The sequence below is a fragment of the Phocoena phocoena genome, chromosome 1 (genome assembly GCF_963924675.1).
Source record: "Phocoena phocoena chromosome 1, mPhoPho1.1, whole genome shotgun sequence".
Lineage (NCBI taxonomy): Eukaryota > Metazoa > Chordata > Mammalia > Artiodactyla > Phocoenidae > Phocoena > Phocoena phocoena.
The window spans coordinates 55,902,318-55,917,024 of NC_089219.1; the positions used below are offsets into that span (position 1 = coordinate 55,902,318).

At 43.6% G+C, this 14,707-nt stretch overlaps 1 protein-coding gene across 1 annotated transcript in view; it reads right to left on the reverse strand.

Moving 5' to 3' along the window:
• JAK1 (Janus kinase 1) overlaps nt 1–13,965 on the reverse strand; it is a 138,676-nt gene extending 124,711 nt beyond the window's left edge. The window contains exon 1 of the mRNA XM_065877253.1: nt 13,757–13,965. The gene's annotated coding sequence lies outside the window, so the exon portion shown is untranslated. The remainder of the gene's footprint in view (nt 1–13,756) is intronic.
• Nucleotides 13,966–14,707: the final 742 nt, after the last annotated feature.

The window sequence follows — 14,707 nt, forward strand, 5'->3', positions numbered from 1 at the left end:
GTTTCTGCTTTATAACAAAATGAATCAGTTATACATATACATATGTTCCCATATCTCTTCCCTCTTCTGTCTCCCTCCCTCCCACCCTCCCTATCCCACCCCTCTAGGTGGTCACAAACCACCTAGCTGATCTCCCTGTGCTATGTGGCTACTTCCCACTAGCTATCTATTTTACGTTTGGTAGCGTAAATATGTCCATGCCACTCTCTCACTTTGTCACAGCTTACCCTTCCCCCTCCCCATATCCTCAAGTCCATGCTCTAGTAGGTCTGTGTCTTTATTCCCGTCTTACCCCTAGGTTCTTCATGACCTTTTTTTTTTTCCTTAGATTCCATATATATGTGTTAGCATACGGTATTTTTCTCTTTCTGACTTACTTCACTCTGTATGACAGACTCTAGGTCCATCCACCTCACTACAAATAACTCAATTTCGTTTCTTTTGATGGCTGAGTAATATTCCATTGTATATATGTGCAACATCTTCCTTATCCATTCATCTGTTGATGGACACTTAGGTTGCTTCCATGTCCTGGCTATTGTAAATAGAGCTGCAATGAACATTTTGGTACACAACTCTTTTTGAATTATGGTTTTCTCAGGGTATATGCCCAGTAGTGGGATTGCTGGGTCATATGATAGCTCTATATGTAGTTTTTTAAGGAACCTCCATACTGTTCTCCATAGTAGCTGTACCAATTCACATTCCCACCAACAGTGCAAGAGGGTTCCCTTTTCTGCACACTCTCTCCAGCATTTACTGTTTGTAGATTTTTTGATGATGGCCATTCTGACTCGTGTGAGATGATATCTCACTGTAGTTTTGATTTGCATTTCTCTAATGATTAATGATGTTGAGCATTCTTTCATGTGTTTGTTGGCAATCTGTATATCTTCCTTAGAGAAATGTCTCTTAGGTCTTTTGCCCATTTTTGGATTGCGTTGTTTGTTTTTTTGTTATTGAGCTGCTTGTAACTTTTGGAGATTAATCCTTTGTCAGTTGCTTCATTTGCAAATATTTTCTCCCATTCTGAGGGTTGTCTTTTGGTCTTGTTTATGGTTTCCTTTGCTGTGCAAAAGCTTTGAAGTTTCATTAGGTCCCATTTGTTTATTTTTGTTTTTATTTCCATTTCTCTAAGAGGTGGGTTAAAAAGGATCTTGCTATGATTTATGTCATAGAGTGTTCTGCCTATGTCTTCCTCTAAGAGTTTGTTACCATTGCAACAAAAAGAATAAAATACCTAGGAATAAACCTACCTAAGGAGACAAAAGACCTGTATGCAGAAAATTATAAGATACTAATGAAAGAAATTAAAGATGATACAAATAGATGGAGATATATACCATGTTCTTGGATTGGCAAGAATCAACATTGTGAAAATGACTGTACTACCCAAAGCAATCTACAGATTCAATACAATCCCTATCAAACTACCAATGGCATTTTTCACAGAACTAGAACAAAAAATTTCACAATTTGTATGGAAACACAAAAGACCCCGAATAGCCAAAGCAATCTTGAGAACGAAAAAAGGAGCTGGAGGAATCAGGCTCCCTGACTTCAGACTATATTACAAAGCTACAGTAATCAAGACAGTATGGTACTGGCACAAAAACAGAAATATAGATCAATGGAACAGGATAGAAAGCCCAGAGAGAAACCCATGCACATATGGTCACCTTATCTTTTTTTTTTTTTTTTTTTTTTTTGCGGTACGAGGGCCTCTCACTGTTGTGGCCTCTCCTGTTGCGGAGCACAGGCTCCGGACGCGCAGGCTCAGCGGCCATGGCTCACGGGCCCAGCCGCTCCACGGCATGTGAAATCTTCCCAGACTGGGGCACAAACCCGTGTCCCCTTCATCGGCAGGTGGACTCTCAACCACTGTGCCACCAGGGAAGCCCTGGTCACCTTATCTTTGATAAAGGAGGCAAGAATATACAGTGGAGAAAAGACAGCCTCTTCAATAAGTGGTACTGGGAAAACTGGACAGGTACATGTAAAAGTATGAAATTAGAACACTCCCTAACACCATACACAAAAATAAACTCAAAATGGATTAAAGACCTAAATGTAAGACCAGACACTATCAAACTCTTATTAGAGGAAAGCTGCCTAATCCTGAGTCTCATCCTCTTGCTCCCTCTCCTTCCCATTGGACAAGATGTGCTACACATCCCACAAACCTGGGAGCTACCCCAAGCACAAGTTCACCAGAAGATTGAGAAAGTGCTTTTCTCATTTTCCACCAAACCCACATCATGATTCCCATATTGCCCCAGAGCCTTTTTTTGCCTGCTCCTTTCAAGATATTTACCATCTTGGTGTCACCTCAGGTTGGGTAAATCAAGGGCCTAGTATTTATTATTTAAATTTCTATTTCTCACCAAAATATAAGTTGGGGCTACTCTTATAAATATATAAGACTTACAAAACAGAACCATTCATTAAAAGGAGGACTTAATACATGTGAAAAGTGATCTGGTGGGAGACTGAGGCAGGGAGATCACTGTAAGAAAAATGAATAGCAACCTAAAATAAGCAAATAACTTGGCCTCGAGTTTTCGGGCAAGGAAACATTATGATTTACACAAGTCTTTCTCTTTTCCTTTTTTATAAAAAGAAACATAAATTCCTGAAGAGGAACATCAAAAATTAGCCTAAACTTATTTATTTAAGCCACTGACAGGACGAAGAATATCACCATAGTCTTCCAAAATACTTGGTGATCATTCACAAAACTGTACTACTTTATATAAGAATCAAGGATTTAATTTGGCCAAACTCCTTCTAGTAAAAATGCTCCCGGGGCTTCCCTGGTGGCGCAGTGGTTGAGAGTCCACCTGCTGATGCAGGGGACACGGGTTCGTGCCCCGGTCCAGAAGGATCCCACATGCCGCTGAGTGGCTGGGCCCGTGAGCCATGGCTGCTGGGCCTGCGCGTCCAGAGCTTGTGCTCCACAACGGGAGAGGCCACAACAGTGAGAGGCCCGCGTACCGCAAAAAAAAAAAAAAAAAAAGTTCCCACTTTGAACCTCTACAAATTGTCTACAGAGGATTTAGCATTTACTCAATAATAACCCAGGTATCTTCTGTGAAAGGGGATATTACAATGAATAAGTCTCTGTCCTCAAGAACCTTGGGACTGCACAGTGGAGGGAAGTCTACAAAGGAACTGAAGCACAAGGCAGAAGACAATGCCCTAGAAAAGAGGATCACACACCACTGAAGCACTAAGTATACACATGCCTCTTGTTGGGGGTTGGGGCGGAGAGAACAGGGACATTTGAAGGGGCCTTGAAAGCTACAGAATTGTGACAGATAGAGAGCATGAGGCACGGGCAAAGTCCGTGGAGGAGGAGGAGGCAGAAAAATATGAGGAATGTCTGAGGCACAAATGCAAAATAGTGAACAATCTACTTTGGCACAGAAGGAGAGAAATGGGAGAATAAGCTGAAAAGTTGAAATCTTATGACAAGGAGCCTGGAATACTACAGTAAGGTGGAATTTGGACTGTTTTCTGTGGGGCTTCCAAAGGCTGCGGTCAGGGAAATTCTGTGACCTGAGTCAAGCTGCAGGAAGATTATCCAATGTCTGTATGGAGGACAGACTGGAGGGAAAGGCTAGAAGCAGGGAGACTAGGCTGGAGATTACTGTGATCCCTCAGGTAAAGAAAAGCTAGGTCAGAGGCAGGGAATGGGGAGAAGACAAAGAAGCCACACACTGGGAGGGAGCACTGAGAGGGCCTGGCAGACTGCTGGACTGGGGGACGGAGGGGGTGCGGGAGGGGCGCAGCAGGGCGAGAAACCAAGATGACCTAAGGCAGGGGTCAGCAAACTTGGGCCCACATGCCAAATCTGGCCTCTTGCCTGTTTTGTACAGCCAGGAAGCTATACAAATTTTTACATTTTTAAGTGGTTGGGAAAAAAATAATATTTTGTGACAAGTGGAAACTCGAATGTCAACGTCCGTATGTAAAGTCCTCCTGGAACACAGCTACACTTGTTGGTTTACACGTTGTCAATGTCTGCTTTAGTTCTGCAGTGGCAGAACTGTGGAGTTGTCACAGAGTGGCATGATCCTCAAAGCCGAAAATATTTACTGTCTTCCTCTCTACAGGATAAGTTTTCTGACCACTGGTTCTGAGGGTGGTGAACAGAGATAGTACTAAGAGGAACAGAGAAATCATCCACTGGGTTGGCTGGGTCAGAAAAAGAGATGATATTAATTCTGGAGCAGTTAACTGGGAGGTGTCAACAAGACATGCAGGTAAGGGAGCCCAGATGAAATGGAAAGATCATCCCCCTGTGGGGCCTCAGCACCTGCTGCTCCCTGCCTGGTACTCTTCCTCCAGGTCATGGCATGAGCTGGCTCCTGCTCATCACCCATCATTCAGGTCTGAGCCCAAATGTCGTTTCCTCAGAGGTAGCCCCTCTCCCACCCACCTAAGCATTCTCTACCAATTACCATACTTAATTTTCTTTATCGCACGTAACAGCACCTATTTATCACCATGTTTAACATCTTAGAATGTTGGCTCCTTAAGAACAGGGCCCTGCCTCTTGTTCCCCACTGTGTCCCCAGTGCCTTGGCCAGTGCCTAAAGCTGTTCAGCTGGTATTTGGGGAGGTAGGGAGTGGAGAAGAAGAAATATGAATAAAAGGGACAACTGGGGCACAGGTGAAAGCAGGTCATCTGCACAGTTCTAGGAATAAATAAGATCTGCCGTTCTCAGAACCTTTAAGAAAGTCTGTATTGGGGGCGGCGAGAGAGGAGAGGAAGAGAAGACACCAAAGAGAAGAGAGCAAAGACACAGACAGAAAGGAGAGAAGTATTGTGTCTCAGAAGCCAGACAGCAGTGCGGTGTGGGACATCTTTCAGGAAGGGGGTGTTTAGCAGCATCAAATGCTTTAGATAACAAGCACAGAAAAAAGGCCTAAGTATGACAGCAAAAAGTCACTGGTGACCTCAAAGAATAAGTCTCCAGTGTGTGGAGGTGGCAGTCAGGTTGCAAAGGGTTAAAGAATGAGTGAGTGGGAGGAAGTAAGGCTTTCAAGGCATTTGGCAGCAGAGTGGACAGAGGTGCTCCCGGTGTGGTGGGGGTGGGATACTTCTGTTTTTCATACAGTGACTCAAGTCTGACCTCACCAGCCTGCCTCTCGATCCTCTCTGCTCCAGTTGCAGTGTTGGTTCCACCTCAGATCCTTTGCGCACGCTGTGAGCCTGCGCTAACAGGCTCCCACTCTCTTAGCCTGGCTAACTCCTTCACCCTTCAGATTCCAACGTAAAAAAAAAAAAAGTGTCACAAAGACCCCCTCTTCTTACTGCCCCCCACCTCTGCTTTATACCAAACTAAGACATCTCTCCAAGTACTCAGAATAATTAAAACAAACAGTTGAATAATTGTTGAGTTATTGTGTCTTCCAGTAGCAAGGAAGCTTCTGAGGGCAGAAATCAGGACCGTCTTGTTCTCACATAATATGCAACCTACAGATAATTGTTACATAATGGAATGAACATGAAAACCTGAGAGTGTTTTTATCTCAGCCAGTTTGTGCATCCCAAGTGGCTTACTTCACAAATCCACATCAAGTAGGCTTACAATTTACGTTCAGGCCAGTCTGGCTTCCTCTGACCTCCCCTTCCTACTTCTGACCAACTGAGTGAAGGTCATTCTAAACAAGTAAAAAGATGGGGTGTTTTGGAGATACCACCAAACATCAAATGATTTTCCCAATTAGGTAACTGATATACAGTGATTAGCAGACCTGCCTAAAGTTTTACAGACGGCTTTTCTGGAACAAAATCGTTCAGAATATTAAATTTAGGCATTAAGCATCTTCTTTTTTTAAGTCTGTACTTTGTGAACTAGCCCTAAAATGGGTTTGCAGGTGTACCTGGCAAAACATCCAAACATCCAGTGCACTTCTTTACTGTATGAGTCACATCTGTCTGCCTCCCTGTGTGTGATCAATTAAACTAGTTTAATAACAAGATTTTTCACTCGGAAAATATACATTTGGTAGATTGTTTTCTCCCTGATATTTTTCTTCTGTCTTTTCTCTCACCATAACATAAAAGATTATTTTAAATTCTACTAATTGAAAAAAATTGCTATAATTTACAGCCTTGCTATAGTTGAGCTTAATTAACTGTGCAAATAAGCCTGCAGATATAATTGTGCTTAACTGAATGAACTGCTGTCAGTTCTAATACCCTTAAGTCCTTTAAAACACCATTAAAAACAAGAGTTGCATTAATTACAAATTGTTCTTATCTATTCCCACTTTATACATTCGAACTTGTCTGAATTAATGTACCTGAAATTAATAGACCTAAATTTATTATTTTAAATACCTACAGGTCAGCCTGTTCACTATATGAGCTGGACTTCCTTACCTACTGCACCCCCCCACCCAATAAAAATTAGGGAGTTCTACTGTTATTTTCCTTCTCAAATAGAAAGACAAGGAAAAGAGACAGCTAACGTCTTTGGTATCAAAGCACATGGGATGAGACTATCATCAAGAGCTCTTTTCCAACCACATGACAACTACTGTTCTTGAGAATATGAATAAATGCAACATAAACATTACTAAGAAAGAACTACAGATATATTCAAAATATGATTAGGAGGAAGGACCAACTTTTTGTACAATTTTATATTTGGGGTAAATCTTGTTTTAGGAAAATGCAACACATACATGGAAAAAGAAACTAATAAAACAGCATTCAGGGGAAACAACATATATTTAAGAGTTCTCTTACACTTTTATAATTCATTAAACAGCAAAACTCCATAGCATATTATCTGATTTATAAGATTTTAAATTTCCACACAACTCTAAAGACACCATTTTACAAACAGGTATGCCTGTGCCTTTCTGCCAACAGCTCACCACTCGCTAAGTAAACTGAATCAGGGAGAGCAACACAGTACTGACTTTCCCGGGAAGTCTAGTACATTCCTACCAAATTATATACCTTGGATGGCATTTAAAGTAAAATTAAAAACACTTTGTTTCTCATTTTTTCTTAAAAATAACTTATCTAGGACTTCCCTGGTGGCGCAGTGGTTGAGAGTCCGCCTGCCGATGCAGGGGACACGGGTTCGTGCCCCGGTCCGGGAAGATCCCACATGCCGCGGAGCGGCTGGGCCCGTGAGCCATGGCCGCTGAGCCTGCGCGTCCGGAGCCTGTGCTCCGCAACGGGAGAGGCCACAACAGTGAGAGGCCCGCGTACCGCAAAAAAAAAATAAATAAAAAAAAAAAAATAACTTATCTACCACCTTGGTGCGGTCTATATCTCTTCTAGATTTGAGAAACTGCCTTGTTTAGGTGCCTAAATGTTTTTGACTTATCCATTTCTAACTGAAGCCTTTGTAATATAGAATGTATCAGCTACTCTTTGTTTTGCATTTAGTGGGTCACACTTCCCTACCATCTTAAGGCATTCTGAATATAATGAGCTCTTTGTTTTTACCACAAAGCATACTCACCAATCAGAAGGAGGAAAAAAAAAAAGGAGAGCGCGCGTGCTAACAAATGTTTAGCTCACAACATGTACCTGGCACCATTCCAAAATCGTTAGGTGTATTTAGGTGTAGTCACTCAATCCTCAAAACAATCTTAGAGGTAGGTACCATCTTATCTTCATTTTATGGATAAGGCAACAGGCATAACTTGCCCACGTTCTTACAGCTAGGATCAAACCAACGGTCCAGCTCCAGAGCTTCCAAAAACACAGATTATGAAAAACAAGACTAATCTACAGTAAATCAGTCTGTGCACCATCCAGAGGCGTAATTTAGTTGACCTGATTTAGTCCCCCGCACCACCCCAACTGGTGGGTTCCAGCTGTTACCCCCTTCTCCACAGATAGCCACAGCTCCCCTTTTTAAGTTTTGCAGAGGCAGCCTCCTCTTGCAGACCTCTCCAATCACTTACCCTGAAGAGTGAAAGCTCCTTCTGTGAAGCAAAGATTCCTCACTGGGTTTTAACGCTGAAGAAAACCTCTTCTTCAAGCCTGTCCTGTCGCAATCCTGACTGCAGCTTCTTACTCCACCCCCACCTCTGCCCACCACTTGCTCACCTCCCAAGCCCTCAGGCTGCCCTTTTCTGCTAAAGTCCAGAACTATATGGCCTCATCTCCATTATGCTCCACAACTTGACCTCTTCTCTTCTTAATGGACTGGTCATTATCAACACCAATTACTGTACTGTACTGTGAAAGTGACACCTTCAATACGCTAAGGTATTTACGATGGCATTCACCCCTCCACTAAATGGCCCCAGCCAAGGTGCTCCACTTTTTGAGTTATGGCTCTGCTTTTCATAAACCTCTCCTCATTCACTTCCAATATAAAAACTAACACTGCCTGCCTCAGAGAATGTTCCTTCCTGTATTCATCCTCTTAACAATTCCCATCTCTTGTGTTTTTTGTATTTAATCTCCTATTGACTTGAAAACCAGTTAGGTAGATTGTCTACAAATCCTTTATAAATTAAAAGCAAACCAAAAATAAGTTTTACTCTACTATAAGGAAAGCATATACAGACTTCATGACATCTATTTTGGCTCTAAGCATTTTCTATTTCCTAGTAGTCTTCTAACAGTTGATAAGTGGTGGATAAGTAAGGAATGTTTTCTGTGATGGGGAGGATGAAGAGTTGCACAATGGTCAAATGAAGCTGACCCTTTATAGAACTGTCAGTGCTTCACAGCTGTTGCATTTTCTAATGATGTTATTCTTGAGCTCAAAAACTGTGAATGGCTTCCCATCTTCCCTGTTCATTCGATCAACACAGGTCACAGTCCCTGACCTCACACTGCACACAGACTTGTGCAGTCTTCACAGTCTGGCCCCATCCTGAATGTCCAGCCCTACCTCCTTCTGCTGCCTCTCAGTACCCTGCTCTAGTCACAGTGGCTGCCGTGTATAACCTGCAACTGAGAAACTCTCAACAGGCTCAAGGGTCTTCCACTAAACTGTAAACTCTATAAAAGCAGGATTTTTGCCTGTTTTGTTCTGTTTATTCACTCCCTGAGACTCATAGCAGGAGCTCAAAAAGTATTTACTGAATGAATAAATGGATGAACAAAATGCTGTGTGAATATTACTGGTAAGTAAATTCAGTTACCACAGATTAAAAATATCTGAACAAAGACCAGCTCTGTCTTCTGCCTAGAGTAGACTTAAAGAAATTTTCGTTTTGCTTCTAAAGCAGGTCTTGCCTCAGGATCGGCAGTTTACTCATAGAGCACCAAGGAAAAAATGTGTGCCCGCTGCCAGCTGTTAAGAATCACAGATCATAAAATCTCAGAAGTAAATATACCACAGAAACGAACTTAAAGTTTTATGCTTTCTTCTTGCCTCAAACTGCCAAAAAAGCTGGTGCACTTCACAGGAAAGAATACTCACAGGAAGTAGTTTCCTGCCCCAGAAACCCGGTCATTTCAACATGGCAGCTGTTTAAAACCCCATGTTACCATAGGGTTTCGGGACAGGAAGCAATAGTGGCACACCTAGCTGAATTCAGGGGAGAGCAAGAAGCAGAGAGGAAACAACATGCCAAACGAGAACACAGCTTGGAGGTTAGCCCACAAAGTATAAAAATAGTGAACCAATTCCTCTAATGTCTCCTATAATGTAACTGCCCGTACATCATATTTATTAGAAAAGAGAAAATGAAGGGCATAGAAACAAACAGCACCTTCCTTGGTCACTACTGCCACTTTTTTCATCGTTAGCTCTTCTTCCAATATAAATGACTCTAACAGAAAAGAAATTGCTAAGAACGTTATTGTCCTTAAATGGAAAAGGGAGTAGACCATGGATGACTCTTCTCCTGTACTTTCTTCTTTCCTCTATGTTCTAATTTTTTTATGAGTTTTCCCTCATTATAGTGAGAAAATAATCTTTATGTTTAAAAAAATACAGTTGGGCTTCCCTGGTGGCGCACTGGTTGAGAGTCCGCCTACTGATGCAGGGGACGCCCCGGTCCGGGAGGATCCCACACGCCGTGGAGCGGCTGGGCCCGTGAGCCGTGGCCGCTGAGCCTGTGCGTCCGGAGCCTGTGCGTCCGGAGCCTGTGCTCCGCAACGCGAGAGGCCTCAACAGCGAGAGGCCCGCGTAACGCAAAAAAAAAAAAACCGTTAAAAAATTTATGTTCTAATAATTACATAACTACATTAAATAATTCCTCTACCCAAAAAAATGAATAACAAAGAATTCAGTAACATCAAACCATCCAATCCTGGCATTCAACATACTGCCTCAACCCCTTTCCTCCTCAACGACCAGTATATATAACAATTCATCTGGTTTTAAAAAAATCATGTCTTACAGACAACAGACTTGTGGTTGCCGAGGGGGAGGGGGGAGGGAAGGACTGGGAGTTTAGAATTAGCAGATGTAAACTACTATATATAGCATGGATAAACAACAAGGTCCTACCGTATAGCACAGGGAACTATATTCAATGTCCTGTGATAAACCATAATGGGAAAGAATGTAAAAAAGCATGTCTCTATGTGTATCACTGAGTCACTTGCTGCACAGCAGAGATTGGCACAGCACTGTAGATCAACTATACTTCAATAAAAAAAAAGTCTTCACAATAGTTATAGTTATAATTTGCATAGCACTTCAGTTTCCATCCATTATTTACCTAGTTTTTCCCAACAGCTTCGTGAGATCGCCAAGATGGATATTTTTATTTTCATTTTACAGATGAAGAAAATAGGGGCCTGAAGTGAAGCAGCTTGCCATGACAGAAGCCAGGATCTTCTCGTTACCCACCTGGCATTCCAAAACAGGATTTCTCAAGACCAGCACTATTGATATTTTGAGCCAAATAATTCTCTGCTGTAGGCGGCTGCACCATGCATTGTAGGATGTTGAGCAGCATCCTTGGCCTCTACCCACTGGATGCCAGTAACACTGCCTCCTCTCAACCCCACCCCACCCCCACAGTTCTAACAATCAAAAATGTCTCCATAAACCTCAAATATCTCCTTGGGTGCACAATCATACCCAGCTGAGGAACACTGGTCTAAAAGAATCTGCGAGGTTCTTTCTGGCATCTTTATTCTATGATAAGGGTCCACAGAACACTGGACCACCATAAGTCAGACCATCAGAAGCTGCTTGCTCAGCAAGATTCAGTAATTAATCAACTCCCTATCCACTTAAAACAATTTTTTTTAATGTGGAAATGAACAAGAAAAACTTCCTTGTAAATACTCACATCTCAGATGATAAATCTTCTAAAAGCATATGACCTCATTAGAACATAAGTATATACATAATAAAGATATATAAAATAATGTGTGTGGGGGGAGGAAACACTTAACAGAGGAGTCGGAAAACAGACCTTGGTCTTTGTTAATAAACCTTATTAATGCAGTTGTACCTTAGTGTCCACTCTTATAAACCTATACATTCTCAATACTTGCTCCAGCTGGGTTTCTGTCCAAATATATGTGTTACTTCCAGCTACTCAGAAGAAACTAAGTGATAACTTCAAAACATTATTAGAATCTGTGGTCTGCAGTTGAAACCACTAGTGTTTGTGAACCCAGAATCTAAAGTGGCAGACCTCACTATCCCATTTAAAAGCACTCAGCTTAAATTTCTTCATGCCATTTAATGAGTCTCTTTTCCTGCAAAAGCAACTTTGCCCTCAAAATTCCTTACTTTCTACCAGCTTTTTAGCAAAAGCTTGAATTGAAAACATTTTGCAAGCTAATTCCCCTTAACAACTTACATCTGTAAAAGGTAGATACCAATTGATCAGAAAGATAATTACCAGTACATACAGAACATTAGCCAAATTGCTATTAAGACTGACTAAATTACAACAAATTGAAATGTAGTTATATTTCGGGAAATGTTTGAATTATTTTGTCTATGTACGTATAATTTATTCACCCTCTTTCATCACTTCCCAATAATAATAAGCAATTAGTATACTGTGGAGTAGGGAAACTAAACTGGCTTTATTCAACATGGAGTGTCACACTGCAATCCTAGTATTAAAAAAATACATTTTTGTAGCTATTTAGAGAAACTAAGATACGGTGTAAGTGCTTAGTTGATATGACATGCAAAGTTAAAGAGGTTGTGACTATTCCTATTCATAATGTCCACAATCACGCAGGTACCTGCATCTTTAAATGTGATCTGGATCTATACATAGGAGACATTTTCTCCATATTACAATGCATATTGTACCCAAAGTGTCTGGTACCCTTGTAGCCTCCATTAACCTTCACCACAAAGTACAAAAGAATACATTGATCCTTCAATAAAAACGACTGCCTGGTCTTGAAAAACATCAGTCACCCAAAGCAAAGGCAGAAACAACACAAAATGGAGTTTCGGAAAGCGAGGAACAAAAATGTAATCAATATAAAATGTTCATCTTAAAAATTTTTTCCACTGTGTAAATGCCCATAACTCAAATCTTTTTTCTAAAAAAAAAAAAAAAGCCAACAATCAAACACTCCATGATCATACCTAGTTGTTTCTGCATTATACTCATCACTTAACTATGTCAGGTTTTTAATGCTTTCCCAAAAAAGTAATAACAATTCTATACAGCTGTAAACTCTTGCCACTGAGAAAAAAGCCCTGCACTCTTAAAAAAAAAAAAAAAAGTCAACAGCATGTATCCAACCAGGGGCATAAGACAGCTCACAGCCACGTATTAAGAGAAGTGGCACGGACGATGGGATCCTCTTTCCCATGGACACACAAGAATTCGCAAAGAATATACAATCAAAAAAACAAAAAAATGTGCACAAACACCTGGCAATAATCATACCCTTTATCTAGTCCCCTAGAGAAGTTCCTCGGTAAACACATCCAAGGCGCCCACATCCCTGGAACCTAGGGGAGTGACCTGAGAGGGGTGTTTACTAGTCCTGCTAAAGCGACGACTCCCTCTGATGCTTGGCGACGGCGTGCGGATGGGGTCTGAGGAGTTACACATGGAGCCAGAGACCAGCCCCAGTTTCGGTTACTAGTCCTTTACAGCAGGACTCGCAATTCCCTGAGTGGTTCGCTCTCACTGTTCCTCTTCCCTGGCCATCTCGCCCAGTGAGCGTCTTTCAGACTTTCCGCCCGCTACCTGGGGCCAGTGTCCCAACAGAACCTAAAAGGAAAGGGGGCGTCTCCTGAGTCCCCAGACGCCCCCCGCCCCAAACTGGGCCCCAAATCCCAGAAACTTTCCCTCGCTGAGATGGCAAAGAAGTCAAATGGCTAAGACGCTCAGCATCCGTCCTGAGGCCTGAAAAATCCTCCTTCCGCTCCCCGGCAATTCTGTCAGAGGGCTGGCGGTCAAGTTCTCCGTGCAACAGCGAGGGACGTCCAACCTCAAGCCCGCGCCTGTATCTCAGGGTGGTATAAACAGGATGTCAGCGCGTCCCAGGCTTGTTTATGAAAACTTGGTGTGCGCTCTGGGGGAGGGGGCAGCGAGCCTTAACCTTTCCCCTTCGGGCCTGGGGCCCCCGGCCTCCGACCTCCCGGCACCGGCCGTCTCCGCTCAGCTGGAAATCCCCCGCCTTCCCCGCCCGCCCCGCTCGCCCCCACCCTGCCCCGGCCCGGCCCCCAGGTCCAGCGCCACGCTCGAGGAGCGGCCCCGGGTGCGCGACGCGCGAGGCCCCAGAGCGGCGGCCGCGTCTCCAGCCAGCGCCGGGCTCCCCGCCCCTAGCCTCCGGGCGCCGCAGGCTTCTCTACCTCCAGTCGGTGACACTCACCACTTCCGTGTGCGCCTGGGCCGGGGGGCTCCGGGTCACTGCGCGGGTCAGGGTCGGACGGCCCGCTCCCTAAGCGGCCAGCCCCCCAGAGCCCCAGCGTACACGCACCGGGGGCTGAGGAAGGGGCGCAGGGTGGGCTACCAGGGCTGGGGCGCTGGGCTCGGCAGTCTGCGGCTGCTACCTACTCCACGGCCGCCGCGGCCTGCGCTACCCGCCTCCCGCCTCGCCCCGCGGCTGGCCCCGCCTACCACCCCGCGGCCGGTCCCGCCTCCCCGTGATGTCACGCGCGGCTGCCCCCGGAAAGGGGGGCGGGGACCGCGGTGAAGGCGGAGGCGGCGGCACCGCCTCCGCGCAGAACCCAGCGCCTCTAGCCTTCGCGCCCCGCCCCCATGCGGCTTCTCTCACTCCCCCAGCCCTCACTCGCTTCTTTTCATCACGTATTCTAGAAACAGCAATGCAAGAATGAGAGATCTGCGAACGCAGAAAGTGAAATTGTCAGGATTTGGCCATAGGTTTACCCGTCTCGAATTTGGAGTGCCCTTCACCATATCTTTGTGCACTGCGATGCATTTCTCACAGGCCTCTGCCCCTTTTTGCCACCGAGCAAGAGATCAGCTTGTGAAGCATGAGAGTAATAGGAACTTAAGAAATTAACCTTCCAACGTTAACAGGTTACTTCACGTCCAACCCATTCTGTATTTCAAGGTCTTAGAAGTTTTTTAAAAACTTATAAATAGTAATAAAAACATTTGTTGATATCTAATGTGTGTCCAGTGATTTTCATTTTTTACTAATAATCCCTCAAAGTAGGTTTTATCTTCCTTTTATCTTTGAGGAAACAAGTCTTAATTATCTTAGTTAAGGTCACACTATAGCCAGATTCATACCTCATAGGCAGTCTACGACCAAATCATGGTGATTTTACTTCCTAAATATGTCTCCAGTCCATTT